The sequence below is a fragment of the Haemaphysalis longicornis genome, unplaced genomic scaffold, assembly GCF_048455015.1.
Source record: "Haemaphysalis longicornis isolate Haplotype H1 unplaced genomic scaffold, Haemaphysalis longicornis Haplotype H1 scaffold_308, whole genome shotgun sequence".
Classification (NCBI taxonomy): domain Eukaryota; kingdom Metazoa; phylum Arthropoda; class Arachnida; order Ixodida; family Ixodidae; genus Haemaphysalis; species Haemaphysalis longicornis.
In genome coordinates, this window is record NW_027526339.1 from 125,033 (window position 1) to 145,371 (window position 20,339).

General features: G+C 49.3%; 1 long non-coding RNA gene across 1 annotated transcript; it reads right to left on the reverse strand.

The window, feature by feature from the left end:
• Positions 1-2,325: 2,325 nt before the first annotated feature.
• LOC144177782 (uncharacterized) lies at positions 2,326-15,771 on the reverse strand. Its single transcript, XR_013323852.1, has 2 exons — positions 14,468-15,771; positions 2,326-3,273 (listed from the first exon to the last, which is right to left on the reverse strand). It is a non-coding gene; the product is annotated as an uncharacterized LOC144177782 (long non-coding RNA).
• Between the last annotated feature and the right edge of the window lie 4,568 nt (positions 15,772-20,339).

Genomic DNA, 20,339 nt, shown 5'->3' on the forward strand with positions numbered 1-20,339 from the left:
AGACAGCTACGCCGCAGTGCCAGCCGCAGGATGGCACGAAGGCGACAGCCGTCTTTCAACAAGCCCACAGTAAGACAGCTACGCCGCAGTGCCAGCCGCAGGATGGCACGAAGGCGACAGCCGTCTTTCAACAAGCCCACAGTAAGACAGCTACGCCGCAGTGCCAGCCGCAGGATGGCACGAAGGCGACAGCCGTCTTTCAACAAGCCCACAGTAAGACAGCTACGCCGCAGTGCCAGCCGCAGGATGGCACGAAGGCGACAGCCGTCTTTCAACAAGCCCACAGTAAGACAGCTACGCCGCAGTGCCAGCCGCAGGATGGCACGAAGGCGACAGCCGTCTTTCAACAAGCCCACAGTAAGACAGCTACGCCGCAGTGCCAGCCGCAGGATGGCACGAAGGCGACAGCCGTCTTTCAACAAGCCCACAGTAAGACAGCTACGCTGCAGTGCCAGCCGCAGGATGGCACGAAGGCGACAGCCGTCTTTCAACAAGCCCACAGTAAGACAGCTACGCCGCAGTGCCAGCCGCAGGATGGCACGAAGGCGACAGCCGTCTTTCAACAAGCCCACAGTAAGACAGCTACGCCGCAGTGCCAGCCGCAGGATGGCACGAAGGCGACAGCCGTCTTTCAACAAGCCCACAGTAAGACAGCTACGCCGCAGTGCCAGCCGCAGGATGGCACGAAGGCGACAGCCGTCTTTCAACAAGCCCACAGTAAGACAGCTACGCCGCAGTGCCAGCCGCAGGATGGCACGAAGGCGACAGCCGTCTTTCAACAAGCCCACAGTAAGACAGCTACGCCGCAGTGCCAGCCGCAGGATGGCACGAAGGCGACAGCCGTCTTTCAACAAGCCCACAGTAAGACAGCTACGCCGCAGTGCCAGCCGCAGGATGGCACGAAGGCGACAGCCGTCTTTCAACAAGCCCACAGTAAGACAGCTACGCCGCAGTGCCAGCCGCAGGATGGCACTGCGTAGTTGTAGTTGTAGTTGTTCCAGGAATGCCACCGTCCCCCGTCGGTCAACAGCTTCGTTGGCGACGAGGTCCTTCCGCAGCATCCCCAGGGCACGGCTCAGCAGCTCGACGACATGAATGTGAGGAGCGCCATTCACCGGTCTTCGCTCTCCCGGTTGCAATCAAGACGTCTGGCGGAGCAGCAGCCGCATGTGGTGGCGCTCACACCTACCCCGCCCAGAGAACGAAGTGAGGACGGGTCCTACCACTTTTCAGACATCACGACGCCCACATCCTTGAACAAAGATAACGTGAGCCTTGGAATGGAGCCCTGCAACAACTCCAAGGTGCCGGTGAAAGACCACATTCCGCTTACCACGATGGGTAACATGAACTACCCCAGGAAGAGAATCTTGTGCCGACCAGAAGGCAAAAAGACGACCGATACCAACATCTTGGGAAACTCGTCCACAAACGTTTATGAAGAATCCATTGAGGATCAGGACATCGTTTCAGCTAAAAATGATGAGGCCGAAGCCAGCGGCGAGGTAGCATCAAACGCCCGAACGAAAGATGAAAAGCACGACGAACATAAGGATACACCTGCTACAGACAAGGATGCTTTTGCGACAATTACCGATACCGACAACCAAAATCTTGAAGGCAAGCACGTGGACAAAAGACGGACTTACGCATAAATGAAAACGAGAACCAAATGACCATGAGAGGGAGGAATACCTCCAAACAAACGGACAGCATTGACAGCAGAACACGCCGCTTAGAAACGCCGGAGAGGATCTTTCTGGAATATGCAGTGAAGAATTCCTCATCAATGGAAACAAGCTTTGCTCTAGCACTGGCCAGAAAGAAAGAGAACCGAACCACGAGACATAACCAACGGGAAGAGACCTGCAACGGACTCTTTAGCCTTTCGTGGGTCTGTCGAGATAGAGCCAGGGGCCCACGCAAACAGCTCGGTGGTGCACCTCTTTGCAGTGTGGCCGAGTGTAGAGACGTAAAACATCAAGCAAAAAGCTGAGACCTAGGTCACCGGCCAATCCACTACCAAACCGAGGAGGACAGCCGCCGAGTGGAAGTGAAGGAAGAAGCGGGGAATCCGTCCTGGGGAGAACAAACATGGCGTCTTGAGAATCGGACGTGGTGTTATATATATATATATATACATACATACATACACATATACATATACATATACATATATATATATATATATATATATAGTAGGATTCTACATTTCACACACTAGTTATTTCCCACCCCGCAGCCATCCGCGCTCAGCAAACATGCCTTGCGAGCGCCGGCTGCGTACGGGTCCGTTGTTTGCGGAGGCAGACAAAGGCAGGAGGCGGAGAGGGCAAAACACCATATGGCAGCATTTATTGCAAAGTGCAAATCAAATATACTGCATACAGACTACTCGTAGGCCATAACGGTAACACTGGGAGCGTGGCATTAAACAACGCTAGAGATCGAGATGGTTTGAATCACCGATGGCATACCGGAGCAGCGGAGCGCTGAGCGTGCGAGCGCGGTTGCAGTCTCCCAGCTCGCCCGGACACGTCCCATTGTGGCGCGTTTCCCAGGTCCGGACTGGCCGCCGAAACGTCCGCGCGCCACCGCATCCCCAAGACAAGAGAGCGTCCTCTCGTCATGCGACAACCCACCAGACCTCGCCATTTGGTGGCGCTAGTGCTGAGGAAGAACTGGTTCTCAGGTAAGGCAGAGGGGAAAAGGGTCAACGCCTCCACCCTGGCGACAACGAAGACTCCGGTCGCTGGCGCCCTCTCGTATGGTTCCCGTCGCGCGAGCGAGGCGCATTGTGCAACGCCAGCCGCGATGGGAAGCTAGCCAGAAAGGGGTTCGCGTGAAAGTCGCGATACCCACATCCCTCCCTCCTAAATTTCTTGCGTACGCCGGCGAGAGCTGACTACAGGACTAGAGGCGACGGAAAGTTCGTTCGTCGATTAAATAGTCACTGCATAGCGTTCCCTACGCCGGCTTCCGCTTGTCCAATGCCACCGCTGGCAGTGTTCCAGCAGGCGCGGTCATCACCCGCTGATGTCTGCAGGCAGGTAGATCCATGAAGAATCGCACCAGCCAGCCCAAGCAAGCGTTGCTAAGGTGGCGGTGCATCCGTGATGGCCCGTGGCCGCAAAGTAGAGACTGCCGACTCCCTCGGCCAGGCTGCACCACGCCGCTTCAGCAGGCTCGCCAGCTGCAGACGACCCGTCGTCCGGCGCAGTAGTCAGCAGCATAAACACGCTCCATCATGTGGTCCAAGCCTGGGTGGCTCAGCTGCACAAATAAACTCCCCGCACCTTCAGTGTAGGGCAGAAAAATAGCTCTCCGAACGCACCGCCTTTCTGGCGCGATGCTAATGACAACTGCCAGGTTGTCAGCATTGTCATCGCTCTGTTAATGTCAACAAAGCCTAATAAATTGTCCAAACCCTAAAATGTATACGGCGGGAAAAAACAGGACCGCGTAGCCCCGTAGGAAAAGGGCGCGTGCGCAGGTCGCTATTTATAAAGCCGGTCGTGCTCCGGCACACCGCGCACTCCGGCGCCGCTAGAGCCATCTTATTGGCCGGCGAGTTCTATGCCGTGCGTGCAATGCTTTTACTTTTTTTATTAATGCGTGCTCGATTCGAAGACGTTTGTTGTGCAATTTCGGCGTTGAGAGGCCGCGATATGGATTTACGCGAACTATAGTGTGAGAGCAGTCTGGAAAAACTAACCTGACCTGGGCAATGGTCGTGCTTGCGCGAGAAACGCGCAGCGCCCCGCGTCGTATGTTGCACCTGGGCGTCAATATTTGTGTAAAGCACAAAGCTACATAACAAGATGCCAGCCGGCGCCCGCGCGACTGCACAAAGGCAATCGTAGGTAAAAACTGTCGGCAGCTTATTTTAAGCAACGCACGTACATACCGCGGTTTGCTTGTGCATGTTTACGCCATTTGTTTAGATACTCTTATTTATCATCGCTAGGTAGCTACTCCAGGATACTGATTATTAAAACCAAACAAGCCGTGGATCTCGTTAGGGGCGAACGGATCTGATAGTACGGTGAAGCTAGAATGTCTAGTTCATATCGTAGCATCGCCCCCGCTCCCCCGCCGACCTAACGCTTGTCATATTCGACCCGCAGCCGTAGGACACCGCGGGACGCTGCCGCTTCCCACCATTTATTTAGCCTACTCAGGAATTTAGATCAATGGTCATAATATAGTTTTACACCTACAATTTCATTACCCAACAGCGCTTGCGCAAGATTATTCAGCTTACATTTGAAGTGACCCCAGTTTGCGAACTGTAGTGAAGCAATATTCAGTCAACTGGGGCGGGTGGATCGCCATATCCCCCCTTAACAACAAGTACCCATCTTCCAGCCTCTCCCTCACACAAACCCCTAACAACTCCACAATTCCGTAAATATTTTAAAATGACTGCAAACCAAGCAGCCTCATCAAGAAATGAGCATGACTAAGCCCCAGGAATACCCATGCACGCTCCAAACGAAAAATATGACGCGTTGGGTGCGCGCAACACTTTCGAGGAACAAATCAAGGTGCAAGCCGTGCAACACACTGCGCACCTGGATCACCTCACCAAGATAACCGCGAGCAGACACCTATTAGACAGCCTCCGCATTTTACATGAGAAGACCGCCTTCGACAAGATCTCCACCCCTGCGGAGAGAGCTGCGAGTCCAGGAACTCGAGGAAATCTGCACGTTGTTTGTATTGACACAGCCACGTGGAGCTATGGTTTCAGCCGCCACCGACTGCTCGAGCAAAGTTCTTGACCCCTGCTCCACCCAAACCAAACACCCGAAGGAGGACGAAGAACTGGCCTTTGCCCTAGCCCGTTCTGGTTCTGCACGTTCTGGTCCATATTTTCATGTTCGCGTTCCATTTGATGCCGACAGTACATCCCAGCATGTAGTGCAACTAGAAATGATCACTTCTTTCGCACTGTGAAGCTGAATGTGTAAACCATGCGATAAGGGAAGCAGATCTTGCATTTCAGTAGTTGTTTAATTAGCATTATTTTTAATTGGTTAGCAGTAGTAGTTCAAACCTAGAAGTTAGAATTGGTGTAATACAAAACAAAAAACTGCTTCCCATGTTTCATTCTCCACAACTTCTGGTATCTATTCATGTCTTGCTGGCAATCTTGAATAGTTTTTTTTCTACTGTTCTCATAAACAACCAACGAATTCTTTTAAATGAACACAGAAACTAGTTGCCTCACATCAAAACTAATTAGATATTTGAAATCAGCTAAAAAAACTGAACAAGCCTATGAAGTTGTCAGAATTGGTTGGAAAGCAAAAAAAAAAAAAAAGATGTTTCTGGAACCAGTGTTTCCTTAATAAATGGAAAGCCTACAAAACGGCCCTTCGACTGCCCACCTTTACACCCTCACAAAAACTCTTGGGCACCCACAACACAAACTCACTCAAGTTCACCTTCAACTTGCCACCTAGCATAATCAGAAGTTCCAAGCAGGAAAATTGACCCAGAATGCAATACTGCACCGGCTAAGGAAATGATTACACACTTGGTGAAGGGGCGTGTTGGCTATTGAAATGAACTTTACATGAAGTTTTATTCACCACGCATAAAATTAAAGGTAGAAACTAGTAGACACACTATGTAGAAACTAGCAGACACCCGAGACAAACTATGTCACTGCGATCGCTAATCAGCTATAGTGTCAGCTCTCAGATTTCTTTTTTTTTATTGCGGAAGTAATTAAAATTGGGGATTGGATGGGAATAATACACACGACTAAAATGCGATCCCAGTACGCATCCCCGTCGCCAGTGTGTTTTATGGTTCCAGGTGAAGGTGGGCCTTGTGAATGCGTTGTGGCTTTCTACTTAGAAAGCCGACTCGGTAGCCGACCTGCAAACCTAGCAGCTACTGTAACTGCTGAAACGTTTATGTACGTATTGAAAACCTTTCAACACAAGTATTTGTACAATGTTAAATTGTATATGCATTTCTAAACATTTTCAAAATTCGCAGATCTAAAAATTTCGATTTAAAACGTTCTAGGGCGTTATCAGCAAGACCGTTTCTCGTCAAGGTGCTTTAAGTGATGCCCTTTCATTTGGGATAGAGAATATATACTCGACAATAATCGGTTGTCTGTCCCTTTAAGACGCCTCACTTTAATGCACCATGAGTTGCACTTGTAAGAAGGCGCGTGCTAAATGTAATTGGGAAACGTATCGTGGCGCGGAAACTATCAAGGCCGCGCCATAATTCAGGACGCATGCACCTATTGCTTCTGTAATTCAGGTATGAATGAGCACAGCAAAAGTTACATAAACTACGCAGCGATTCGTGCTGGCACGCATACGAACAAATCAGGAGCAAGGATAATCAAACGGCCCATATTCAAAGCTTTCATAGCTTGAGACTTGTCATATGGAAATACTCTATTCAGTAGTTGCTTGTAATCGGTCGGCCTGAATTTGTAGTTGGGATAACATACTCTGCACGCGAAACAATACTATCACAGCCGTGATATACTATTATAGTTACAAAAACATCACTGTAGAAAGGACCAATTAATAAATGTAGGTACCACCTCCAGGGAGGCCAGGAGCCGTTGCGCATTACTGGCTCTATGGAGTGGAATCATGGGCATGGAGTGGAATACAACACATACTGCAGGCATTTTTTACAGCAAAGCTGTATACCTCTACCCCCCCCCCCCCAACGGTTTCATCGCCGTGAGCAAAAACGATCCCTGTGGGCAAAAAATGCCCGCCAATCCACCCCATAAAGGTGGTTTGAAAACGAAGCTGTAAACGACACCCACAGTGATTACCCATGCAACGTCACTTGAATTCACACACGTGACTCTACAAAAGATGAAACCAGAGACAAGTGAAATGCACTTAACCATACCCTTTCTTGCATGTTCTTTGTTAAGGTTAAATGAATGCAGGATTTATGAACGGTGGTTGGTTGAGTTGTATCGGTGTAGCAGATGAGTGGACACTTTTTTTGCAAAATGAAGGAAACTCAAACCCGGTGTTAGACGATCTCACTTCTGTTTCCGTCGCTTCCGACAGAGGCGACGGATCGGTGCCAGAGACGAAAGAGAAGTGCGATGCCATGCGTTGTTGTGAGATTCCTTTTATATTTATATAACCGCATCCTAGCGCATGCACAAGGAGCGCGCACGGCCGCCACACGTGCCGTGAACGGAACGCACAGCGGCGCGAAAGGTAGCGTGACGCTATCACATGGCATTCAGCGAGAACGCAGGGGGTAAACCCGCAGATGTGCTCGGTGAGTGCACCGTCTGTCTCCCGCGTGGGCTCTCTCCGTGTGATACCTAGCCCTTCGGTGAGCAACATTAGGTTGGGTTTTGTTACCGACGTCTCCATCATGACTGCAGATAACAAAAGTTCTGCTCTTAGATGTACTGCTTATATCTAGAAAAGTAAAAAATCCTCGACTACCAAGCAAATTGCGTTAGTGCTCACACGAAGTCAAACAAGCCGATATCAGTGGGCATGGAAGTGCAGCAACGATGCGCATCTACAGCGACCCTTTCGCTTTAGTTGTGCAGATTTTGACCTTCCTTGCCTCGTGGAAAATTCTTCCGCTCCCGGCTAAGACACTGCAGCCAGAGTCCTTCAATGCTTTTCTGGTCACGAAACTCCGGCCGAAGTTTCATTCAGGGACAAAAGCTGCCGCTAGGATCGCCCCTGTTAACGTGAAGGCTTCGCCGGCGGTCGACGACGCTTCCTGGCCGGCTGTTTCTCCGCCGGCACGCGCCTACTTTCATCTGCTCTTCATTTCCACCAGTATAAATGCGAGCGAAGTTTTTTAATTAGCTTCTGAGTCAGTCAGTTGTTTTTTAGTCAGTCAGTTGTCGTTTTTTAGTCATTTGTTGTCCCGTAGCTCAGCTGTGAAACTGAGGCAAGACCCCGGGTGTTACTGAGGCGCATATGTTGCAGTGTTCGTTCATTCCGGCAAGCACCGCTACATTCTCGCTTCGAAAAGGCGGTCATCTGGCGTTTTCAATTTTTGACTAGCCTTTGCAGCCGCCTGTATGATTTGAGTGAACTAGCGTCAGAATTAAATCTGTATTCAGCCCTGGGCGCGACATGCTGCGCTGAGCAAATAGGTGTGCAAACGTACAGCACGTTGGGTTAGCGCTGTGTTTGCGCTATTTTATAGCGCACTAATAATGTAAAACTATAATCGAGATTCGGAAAGTTAGCGTGGACAGCAGGGAAAAAAAACGCTCACGAAATGGAAGCAGAATAATAGGCGCGGGGAGGGGCCAGGGTAGGAGTAAATGCTACAGTTTTGAGCTACTTTCTCGGCTGTTCTCATAGGCATAGGGTGTCAACAGATAAAAATTCGCCCGCTCAGTGCCTGTCACACCCCTCCCACCCAAACGGCAAGTTAAAAAACATTGATTGATTATGATGTTTAACGTGCCGACGCTACACAGACAATGGGGCGCGCGCCGTAGTGTAGCGCTCCGGATTAATTTTAACCACTCAGGTATCTAACTTGCGCCGAAATCTCGAACACACAAGCGTTTTCTCTTTTCGCCTCCATCAGAAAAGCGGCTGGGAACCCGCGTCCTTGGACTTATCAGCACAACGCCTTAGCCCCTGGGCAAGCGCGGCAGGCAAGTAAAAAAAAAAATATATGCAGGCAAAGATAGCCATGCTCCGCTTTCCAAATTCAAAATATCTGGTTGGATAACCAAAATAACAGTAGCTGCAGTCCGATCTTTGTGCGGCGACGAAACGCGGCAACGTTTAGCAGCTGGATTTTCTCGTTGTGAGCGCGATCGTGGCTTGGGCTTCGTAAGATACGCCGGCAGGTTTTCAAATATCAGGGGCAACGCGGAGCTTGAGCTTCTCGCTGCAGAAGCACAGGTTGTCCACTTATTTTGAACTCATCGGCTCAAATAATGTCCGTGGGGTCGAAATATTTCCCGAACAGACGAACGGCCTTCCACTCGAAGCTGAAAGCGTCTGTCTCCTGTCGTGGAATGGCTCGCTTCCACCTGTCGCGTTGTTCGCGGTCGCTTGGGAGGCAGAACAACGAAGCCTTTTCCGTTGTATTCCGATAGCCAGAGCGGCAACCAGGTACACAGCACGTCAGAGGCATGGTAGTTCACATAGTTTGCCCATCGTGATGAGTTTAGAAAGCTATATCACACAACAAACACCAGCAAGCTCGCGCTCCAACGCACGGCAAATACGGCCGCCGCCGTCCAAGCCGCCTTCACCAGACTCGTAGCGCCACCGCGCGGGAGCGTTGGTCCCCATATGAAGCTCTCCCATAGCGTTACGGAGAAGTTTCGTGACCAGAAAAGCATTGAAGGACTCTGCTGCAGCCAACTGCGCAACTCGGCGGCCAAGGCTTCAAGGCGTTGCATTCTGCAGTAAACACTCCGGACTGCCAAGCGCAGCAACCGTTTTTGTGGAACGACTCCCCGGCCCTCTGCGCACCGCCGTCATCCAAAGTAACCGACGCATCACCGCAGCTCTACTTAAGCCGCTGGGACCCGAGGATCGCCTTCAGTGGGCATGGAAGTGCAGCAACAATGCGAGTCTACAGCAACCCTTTCGCTTTTCTTGTGCGGGTGGGTTCTGCTCCTTCCCTTTATAGCAAAAGATCAAACAATGTTTGCTTGCTGCTGCTTCCATGCCCTTGTGTAATGATTGCTGTGACAAGCGAATGTGTTCATGTTTTAAAACTGCTGATCATGTCTGGCGATATTGAATCAAACCCCGGCCCCCCAAAGGATGTTCCTGACAAACACTACAACGAGCTGCTTTCTCTTATTAAGTCATTGCATAACAAGATATATGTAAAGCACGATGAACTGATGGAGTCTATTAATGAAGTGAAAGAGGCGCAATCATCCCTTGAGCAACAGATTACGAATCTCGATAATAGGCTTTCGGAAGTTGAAAAACATGTCAGCTGCCCCGAAGGGCTGCCCACGCAAAATTATCAACCACAAGTGATGGCGCTGAACCAACGGCTAGATGACTTTGAAGATCGTTCACGAAGGGAGAATTTAATATTTCATTGCCTTGCAGACAGCTCTTCCGAGACGTGGGCACAACCACAAGAAAAGGTTTGTGCAGTTCTGAATTCCGTATTGAACTTAAACTTGACTACTAGCGACGACCGAATATCTCGCGCCCACAGGTTAGGCAAGTTCATTCCTGGTAAATGTCGGCCAATTATTGTGAAGTTCTCCTCATCCAAATGAAGAAACAGCATCTTGAATTCCAAAAAAAAGCTGAAAGAGTCTGACGTGGTCGTGAACGAAGATTTTTGCAGGGCAACGAGGAGCATGAGAAAAAAGTTGTACGAGTACGGAAAGGATAGCGGCCAGCAGTTTACCATTCGCTATAACAAGCTTTACCTGAACAAAAAGTGCTATGTCTACTCTCCTGCTACCGATAGCATATGCGAACTGGAAACGAACAAGCCAAGGCAGATCGATGATACGTCCGGGGGTTCAGATACCGTGTCATCCTAACATCTGACCCGCGCCCAAAAAATAACGACAAGAACCTGTCAGTCTTATTTTCAAATGTGCGCAGCGTCACTAAAGCGCGATGCCTTGTTTTCCCTTTTTGATGACTGCGCTGCAGACATAGTAGGCAAACTCGGAATTGTTTTGTTGCGATAAAAATTACTTTGTATACCGAGCTGATCGTTGTAATCAACCTGGTGGCGGTGTATTGAACGCTGCAGCCGATTGTCTCACTTCCAGTATGGTGATAACAAATTCAGTCTGAGAAATTATCTGTGTTTCGATACACTTAAATAATCAAAACGCCCTGTTTTGCGCCTGTTATCGTCCGCCCAATGCTACATCTGACTTTTGTGACAAAATACATGACGTTCTTAACAACCTGGTCTTGAAATTTCCACATGCGCCGTTGTTCTTGCTCGGGGACTTTAACTTCCCCAAAATAAACTGGTCAGTGCCCTGCTCTGCTTACAGTAATCTATCAGGAGATTGTACTACATTTTTTAACATGTGTCTCGACTTTAATTTGACTCAGCTAGTTGACAAACCAACCAGAGTGGGTCCGACGTCCGCTAACATACTAGATCTGGTCCTGAGAAAAGTTCCAGATCTTGTGCGACTCCAAATTTTCCTTCCTGGTTTAAGCGCTCATTGTTTCATTCATTTTACCTTAGAAGCTGAGGTTTCGCGCCGGCTAACACACAGCAAAGCAATAAGAAATTACGCCAAAGAAGACTTGATTTGATTGATTGATTGTGGGGTTTAACGCGCCGACGCAACGCAGGCGATGAGGCGCGCCGTAGTGGAGGGCTCCGGATTAATTTTGACCACCTGGGGATCTTTATCGTGTGCCGAAATCTCGTACACACGGGCGTTTTTGCTTTTCGCCTCCATCAGAAAAGCGGCCGCCGCGGCCGGGAATCGAACCCGCGACCTCGTGCTCAGCAGCGCAACGCCTTAGCCACTGAGCCACCGCGGCGGGTCGCCAAAGGAGACTACGCTTCAATTAATACAGAACTCGAATGTTTTATCGATGCCTACATGGTAGGCTTTTTTGATCGCACGGTTGAACACAGTTGGCACTTGTTTAAAGAAAAAGTTACATTTTAGATGCAGAGCATCTTATAGCGGCGGCCTGTCACGCGTCGTCGGCGCGCGCCGTCCGTCCGCACCCGCCAGCTGTGCGATAACGCGCGCTCGTACCCTCCTCTGCCATTCTCCTCTCCGCGCCGTTTGTGCACCGACGCGCTTCTCCCTCTGTCTTCACCCCGCCAGCTGTGTGATAGCGCGCCTGCGCGCCTCTCTCTCCTCCTCCTCTCCACGGCAGCTGCTACCGCGCGCTCGTACCCTCCTCTCCCCTCCTCCTCTCCACGCTGTCTGTGCGCTACGCGCTTTCCCTCCGCGTCTCATCCGCAAGCTGTGCGATAAGCCCGCATGCGCGACTCTCTCTCATCCTCCTCTCCACGGCAGTTGCTTTATATACCCCGTGCGTGCGCCGCTGGATCAGTTGCTTCTTCGTTTAATTTGCGCAGCACCGTCTCGATGTGCTGAATGGACGCCAACGAATCTGCCAACGAACTGTCTGGCGCACCTTCAAACAGCGCCAGTCAGTCCGTTATGCAGAGCATCCTCACAATCCCCCTCTGGGAGGTGCGGGTATTTTTTGACTAACAAATATATTTATTTAGTTGTTATTTCTGGCAAGCAACGCTCACCTTGGTTCACATCTGATCTAAAACGACTGCAAAGCCTAAAGAAACGCTCATTTCGTGTAGCCAAACGCAAAAATGAGACATCCCGCTGGTTTGCTTACAAAAATATTTCCGACGCTTATCGTGCAGCCATAAAAAAAGCAAAGGACGTCTTTTTTACAAACACTCTCCCCTCGCTTCTCCAAAGTAACCCAAAAATGTTTTGGAAGACAATTAGACCTAATAAAAAAGAACTTATATGTCTTAGATATGCTGACAACCAGGTCATGCGCAGTGACGAATGTTGTCGCGTTCTGAATCAAGTATTCGCCAAGTCGTTTTCGAATTGTCCTGCGGATGTTGTGCCGCAATTATGCGATTACAACTTTTTTCCAATGGATCCTATTGTAGTAGATCCTGTTGGAATTATGAAGCTGATTCATGACCTTAAACCTTCCAGTTGTGGCGTAGACGAAATTAATCCCAAGCTCTTAAAAAGCACCGAAGTTTATTCGTCACTAATCCTGCCACACATCTTTTTTCAATCCCTTCAGTGATGTGCTGTGCCGATTGATTGGAAGGTGGGGAAGGTCGTCCCCGTTTTCAAATCCGGTATCCAAAGCTCTCCTTTAAATTACCGGCCAATAGGCAGTTTTAGCATATCGTTACCGTGTTTAAGTTACCGTTTACCGTGTTTGCGGGAGAAGACTGCGCAGCGCGAGAGTTGCCGCGAACGGCAACTTACCGGCACAGGCTTCACCGTCGCCAGCGCTTCCGGCAACACGGTAAACGGTAACGCAAACACGGTAACGATATGCTAAAACTGCCTAATATCGTTAACGTCTATTTCCTGTAAACTTTTAGAGCACGTCATTTATTCTAACCTTCTATCATTCCTGGAATCCAACTCCTTTTTCAGCCCATTTCAACATGGCTTTCGGAAAAATTACTCATGCGAAACTCAGCTTCTAACATTCACACACGACGTTGCATCAGCTCTGGATCGCGGTTCATCTGTAGACTGCATCTTTGTAGATTTTCAAAAAGCGTTTGGCAAAGTGTCTCATCAATTATTACTTCTTAAGCTCAGTACCGTAAACATTGACCCTAATGTGGTTAAGTGGATAGAATGCTTTTTGACCAATCGCACCTAATTCGTGACTGCTAATGAATGCAATTCTCTCCCTACTGATGTTAAATCCGGTGTACCACAGGGTTCGGAGTTAGGTCCTCTGCTATTTTTAATATTTATTAACGACCTTCCTAATGGTATAAATTCCTCCATAAAATTATTCGCTGATGATTGCGTAATTTCGCGAAATTTGTGACCGAACGGACAACTTTAATTTACACGCCGACCTCGACACTGTCTCTAAATGGTGCAGCAAATGGCACATGATACTTAACACAAACAAATGCAAAAGCATGACCATTACGCGCAAACGTTATCCCCAGCAGCCCTTTAATTACAAAATTACCGGAGCCACTCTCGAATACGTTACATCCTACAAGTATCTTGGTGTTCATATCAGCAATGACTTAACATGGCACACAGACATTAATTATGTCTGCAGCAGCGCAAACCGTTCCTTGGGATATATTCGCCGTAATTTCTCTCATGATCCATCCCCCCTCAGGTTAACACTTTATCGGACACTAATTCGCGTTAAACTAGAGTATGCCTCGGTAATCTGGGACCCTGCACAACAAAACCTAATTTCTCTTCTGGAATCTACAAAACCGCTTAGCTCGATTTATACTTTCCGACTACTCCCGTACCTCCAGTGTTTCACTAATGAAAAATAACCTGGTTCTACCAAGCTTGCACCATCGCAGAAAAATTTCACGACTCTCTCTGGTTCACAAAATCTATTTCCATAACCCATCTATAAGACGCGACTTTTTCTCACGGCCCACGTACATATCATCCCGCATCGACCATCCGTTCAAGGCAACAACGTTCCATCTGGCCGCACCAACGCATTCTAAGATTCATTTCTCCCCAAAATGTCTGAGGAATGGAACCACCTTCCCCACCACATTGTGTCCATTGAAGATCCGGCATCATTCAAGAATGCACTTTCTGTACATGCAATGCAGTAACCTGTTTTCCGGAAATATGCTTGTGTTTACATACTGCCTGTACTTCTACACTGTTACCTGCTTTCATGCACTGTACCCACCCCCTCTGTAACGCCGTAAAGGCCCTGAGGGTACTCTAATAATAATAATAATAAAACCGTGCTCTCACCAAATCCGACGCCAAGACCAACGCCGACGTATACGCTCCCTTCCGTCGCCACCACTGCCACCAGCTGCCTGGACGACCGCCGGCTTGCCCAAGAAGGGAGGCGACGCACGTAGTTCCAGCAACACAATGCCCGTCGTTCCTTCAGCGACGCCTATTTTGTGCGCTACCTAGCCAATCAGAGGGTGGCAAAATAAAAAAAAACGAACTAAGCGATTACAACAGCCCGAAGACGGGACACGAGAAAGGAGGAGACAAACATGTGCACTGACTATCAACCACATCTTTTTTATTGCATTAGGGCGCAACCTTTGTACGAAAGAGTCAAATCTACGCAACAATAAATAACAAATAGAAGAAGGCGACGGTGCTGTACGAATTCTTAAAGCACACAATGATGGTAGGAAACCCGTATCAATTCGAAAGATATGCGATCCCTTTTCCGTTCACGCGAGACACTGGGCATACGAATACACTCGTCGCAGCATTGTGCGATACAGAAAGCCTCGTGGGTCACGCGTGCCCTTTCTTCTTTTTTTTTCCAATGCACAGCAAGCTGACTGCTAGCATGACCCTTTGAGAAAGTTCTCGTAGTCACGCAGGCGATCGTCAATGCAACGTCCTGACAAGACAGCGGGATTTTGTAAACAATTCTGTGCCTGCATTCCACAACCGAGCATATTTCTTTTCGCAAGACTTTTCTGCGTTATGCACTGCGTTCCAAAAAAGTGCGGGCCAATTCACCCTGTGGAGGGCGTTTCGAAAGCGACGCTTTATACACCACCTACCACGGGTGCCTACGGCCCGGTTGCGTTATTCACACGTTACACTGTACCTGTAACACGTTATTTATTCAGCACAATGTTCAGCACAATGTTCAGAACGGACTGATGACCGGTGTGATACGCACTCAGACTTTGCGTTTTCAGCGCAGTTATATTATTCGTGAAAGTTAACTCAAAGCACATTCCACGTATGGTAGTCGGTTGTTTGGTATCGGTATTGCACACGAGTCCAAACTTTTCGAGGTCTACCTGGACAAACCACTGGTGCACACGGCCGCCACACGTGCCGTGGACGGAGCGCACAGAGGCGCGAGAGGTCGCGTGACGCTATCACGTGGCATTCAGCGAGAACGCAGGGGGTAAACCCACAGCTGTGCTCGGTGAATACACCGTCTGTCTCCCCTGTATCTGCGTGTGCTCGTAGCTCAATTGGTAAGACAACGGGCTCTCGCTCCATTTCTCTATTCGGTATATGCACGAACAGGAAGCTGTCGGTTTTCAGAAGGTACCTTATGCAGGAAACACTAGAGTAGGTGGTGATAAAAAATTCCTCATACGTCTCCTTCGTGAGGAACTCGCTTGGATCGCCGCAACTTGTTTTAACATCTTCCAAATACATAGACATGGTAACCTCCAGCCACTCAAGCCTGTCATAGTCAGCATCGCCGTAGTGCCGGACATAGGGGAACTTTTGGCGCAGGTGCCGGGTTGTATTGCTCATGTCCAGAAGTATGAACTCCTGATAGAAGTTCCTCATGAATGTGATGGTGTGGCCTGCAGTTGCGAACAATGGGCTGCATGTGTGCCTGGCTTGTTCTTTTAGGTGTTATAAGGCAGCGGTCACAGCCGGAGGCAGAACTTGAATGGTCCTTCTCACGTTCATCTTTTCGATATTATTCGTACGGACGGGCTTTCGGTGTAGATAACGGACCGGTTTCACCGTCAGGTTCTCTTGCAGGTCATACACATACTTTAGGTAAGATACCTAAATTTTCCCCTTAGGTCCTACGTCATGAGCGTGCGTTCTTCATTCTTCAGCACATCGCAGGAGTCGAAACTTAGGAGTACAGGTTTGTTACAGTCGCACGGGGGTTCTACTTCAAACGCCAGAGTGCCCTGGTCCAGCATCTTCATTTTGACTCGGTGGTGGTCGGTGACAAGTTGCACTATGCGGCAACCACAGGTTTTTTTCCTTTTTTCATCACAAAGAGTACTAGCTCGGGAAGCTGACTACCCGTTGGACGTTTAGTGAAGAAGTAGCCTACTGGGATTGCGTACGACGAAGACAATCCACTTAAAACGAAGCAGAGGAGGGAGTGGGCTAAAACAACATCGTTGCTGCTAATCCAATATCCGCTTGCCTAACAAAGCATGCAGTCCCGCTGCTTGTTATACTGAAGCTTTTCCCTAAAGGCCAACTGCACTCAAATTTTCGACGGCGTAAAAATAAGGCCATCCAACAGGGCCAATAAAAATAGTGCGACATGCAAATATACTGCGTTTTAAACGTGAATGCGCGCGACGCAAACAGCTCGTGAAGATTGGTGTTTTGGGAACCTAAACTGAAAAACGCGGCCATTACCGGCGGCCGGGCGTCACATAGGTGATGGAACGGAAGCATGCGCATCAGAATCAGAGGCCGCTCACAGCAGCCTCCAAATGCGCGTGATAACGCCGCGTGTCCCATTGTTATTTCCACAGAAGAAGTCCCACTAACGTCTGCCCAAGCTAATGAAGTTAGGCGCAATTCCAACACCACGTTGCTATCGATCAGTATGAAGAAGACCGTCCGACAGTTATTTTTGCATCAAAAAAAGTTGCAGTGACATGTTGGACGCGATAGCGTTACTTTGACGCAAAATGAGCGTTTTAGAAGGGAGTTGCTGCGTTTACAATTTCTGCTTTCCAGTTACCGAAGGTTAGCCAAGATGGTTTTAAATTGCCCTGACACACAAATAACAGACGCCATCTACGCTTGTGTGGCTGAACATGTGGGAGTGAAGGTTGCGGCTGCTTGATCTTGGTCAGTTTCAGCGACAAGGCGACACTATCTGTCGTACAAAGCGCTTATTCCCTCATGCCGTGGCTCGTCTAAGCATTTTGGTTTTGGTTTTTACTCTACGCTACCTCGAGCAGTATTCGCGGGGTGACCAGTTTTGCCCTTGCGCGCTAGAGGTCAAACCACACCCCCTTCCGTAAGCGCCCGGCAGCGTATTCCCAAACCATATCCCGTAAGGGACCAGGCCGACCCCCCCCCCCCCCTAAATAGCGCCCCAGCATCGTGATGTCACCGACGTCACTTCCACTGAAGCTGTAGCCAAAATGGCGGCGCCCATTTGAAAGCAGTCCTGCTGTGGCGTCTCAGGCTCTCAGGCATTGCGCTTGCTTTGGATCCCAGGATGCGTGCTTTGACAAACTACGCGCACCGCTACGTATTGCTCAAGTCGTCGCTACGCCTTTGCGAAAGTTCGCTGCACGTTTGCTTTTGTCGTGAGAGGAGCGCAGCGCTTGCGCAGTTAGTATCTCGGTGATTTGCACGTAGGAGGCATTTGCACGCAATCTTTTGGCTGATACCTTCAGTGCTAGGTGCATCTACTCCAAATCATTACGTCCCCAAAGCACTGGAATCGCGAAACAGTAGCCTATAATCGATATCGGCGCTCTGCATGTAGGTAGGGGGTAAGTGATTGCTATCACATGTACTCGCTCGCACGCGTACGGAGTGAATTGGCGTAAAGCTTGCCGACTTACCGCACAATTATTCTTCCAAATCTCCGCCTGCGCGTCGCTTAGGCCTGGGCGGTGCTCTATAAAATAATTTTGCCCTATTTTGAGCATGTTAGATGCGTTTTGCAATAGTGGCCAATAGGCAAGCTCTGAAATTGTTCGACACGTATGCATATTGCGTAAGAATTCTGGCCTGGTGCAGAGGTAGTGCAGAGTGCTTCCCCTTCTCTACACACACGCCCACACAAACATTTTGCAAAGTATATTTCACCTTACGCGCTGCGCTGCAACGGCGTACCCGTACGAAAGCAGTCGCTGTTCGTTTTAATCGAGACAAGCTGCTTTCTCAAGCTGGTCCACTTTCAGGCGGGAAAACTCTTTATTCCTTAAAACAAACTGAACGTCTATATGTACCCTTGTTTCATCTTCAAATAGGCAGCGTTGGTATAATGTTGACACATTTTATAGCAAAGTTTTTTTAAAGCAAAGCTTTTTACCTCTACCCCCCAAGGGTTCTTTCGCGACCGTTGGTGTCACCAGAAAACTCCAGCTAACAAATAAAAGAATTTACTGGCAACGCCGGGAATCGAACCTGGAACTAATAGACTAACAAAGCGAGAGCCCGTTGTCTTACCGATTTAGCTACGAGCCCACACGAAGACTGGGAAGACAGGCGGTGTACTAACCAAGCACATCTACGGGTTTACCCCCTGCGTTCTCGCTGAATGCCACGTGAAAGCGTCACGCGACCAGTCACGCCCATCTAGCGGCCCTGTGCGCACCTTACGCATGTGCTAAGAGTTACAAAAATTAAAGGAAGCTCACACCAATGCATGACATCTCACTTCTACTACCCCAATGTGCTAAAGCCTGTGGCATCCAGTGTTCACGTAAACAATCACAGCTCCTTGTCATCCGCCCTCACGCCAAACCAAGGAATACACTCAAATAATCCTTGATGGCCAGGCCATCACTCCAAGCCCCAGCATCGAGATCCTAGCTGGGCCTACATCTCGAGGCTAACATCAGGAGTGACGTCTCCTTGCAGCGCCTCAAAAACAGCATTAATCAAATCATACACATGATCAGGCGAGTTGCCACCAAGAAGCGAGGCCTAAAGGAATCCGGTACCTTTCGATTAATTGAAGCTTTTGTCCTCTCGAGAGTTACTTACGTCAACCCCCTGTCTTCTTCTAGACAAGGAAGACATAGAGACGCTTTATATAATGATTAGAAAGGCGGTCGAGCAGGCCATTGGTCTTCTTATAAGTGCGTCCACACAGAGGCTGCTTAGCACGGGGCTCCACAACACCGTGGAAGAGCTGATATAAGGCCATCTTTCTAACCATAAGGTCCGACTCAGAACTGCGATGGGTAACCGCATGCTTCACCAGATTGGCTGGGCAGCCCAGAATGTCACTCCGCTTGACGTACTCCCAGACTCTTGGCAAGTAAAACTAAAGATGCTCCCTTTGCTTAGAAATATGAACCCCTCAGATGACGAGGGTCACCGAAAAGCACGGGCTCAAGCGCTAAACACCACCGTCGATGGGAATCATGCAGTTATCTACACAGACGCCTCCAAACATCGAGGGCAGCGATACGCCATTATCGTGGCTACCTTCAGAACCAACCTCCTTGCGTGTACCTCTCTTAGGACCCAAGAAATGACGCCAGCAGAAGAGGCAGCCATCACCCTGGCTCTCGCTCAACCAGGGGTTCGGAGGGTAGTCATTGATTCCCAGCAAACCTACTGGAATTACCAGTAGGGTTGGGTGTCCTGACCTGCACTGCGCGTGCTAAAAAACCACTCCCCAAACGGTTTCATTCAGCTCATCTGGACACCCCCCTCACACTTCAATGGAGGACAACAAATACGCCCACCCAACAAGCCTGTGCTTTTACCTCCCATGCTATGGAGCTGCACGAGGTCAGTCACCCGCTTGTCACGTTCAGGGAGATAACCCAGCATTATCGCATTCTGAGACAGACCGTACCTTCGCCTTACCCTGACCTTTCCAGAGAACAACAAACTACCCTACGGCTTATACAATCCGGGCTCCTTCCCACAGCCAACGCGTCTTCACTTAACGCATCCGAATCGCTACGACGCTGAATGTAAATTTTGCTCAGAAGTAGGAACACTCCGCCCCGTAATCGGGGTGTGCGGCTTTAGCCTTGAGCACCCTCCTCTCTTTCCGTCAACTACCCAACCAGAGCAATGGGAGATGCTGCTCTCCAGGCCCTCTTTACCTACCCAGCTTCAGTGGGTGGACAGAACACAGGCGCGCGGACTGCATATGGGCCCCACGGAAGAAGGAATCACTCCCCAGGGCTGCACTCTGGGCCGTTCAGAAATCTGA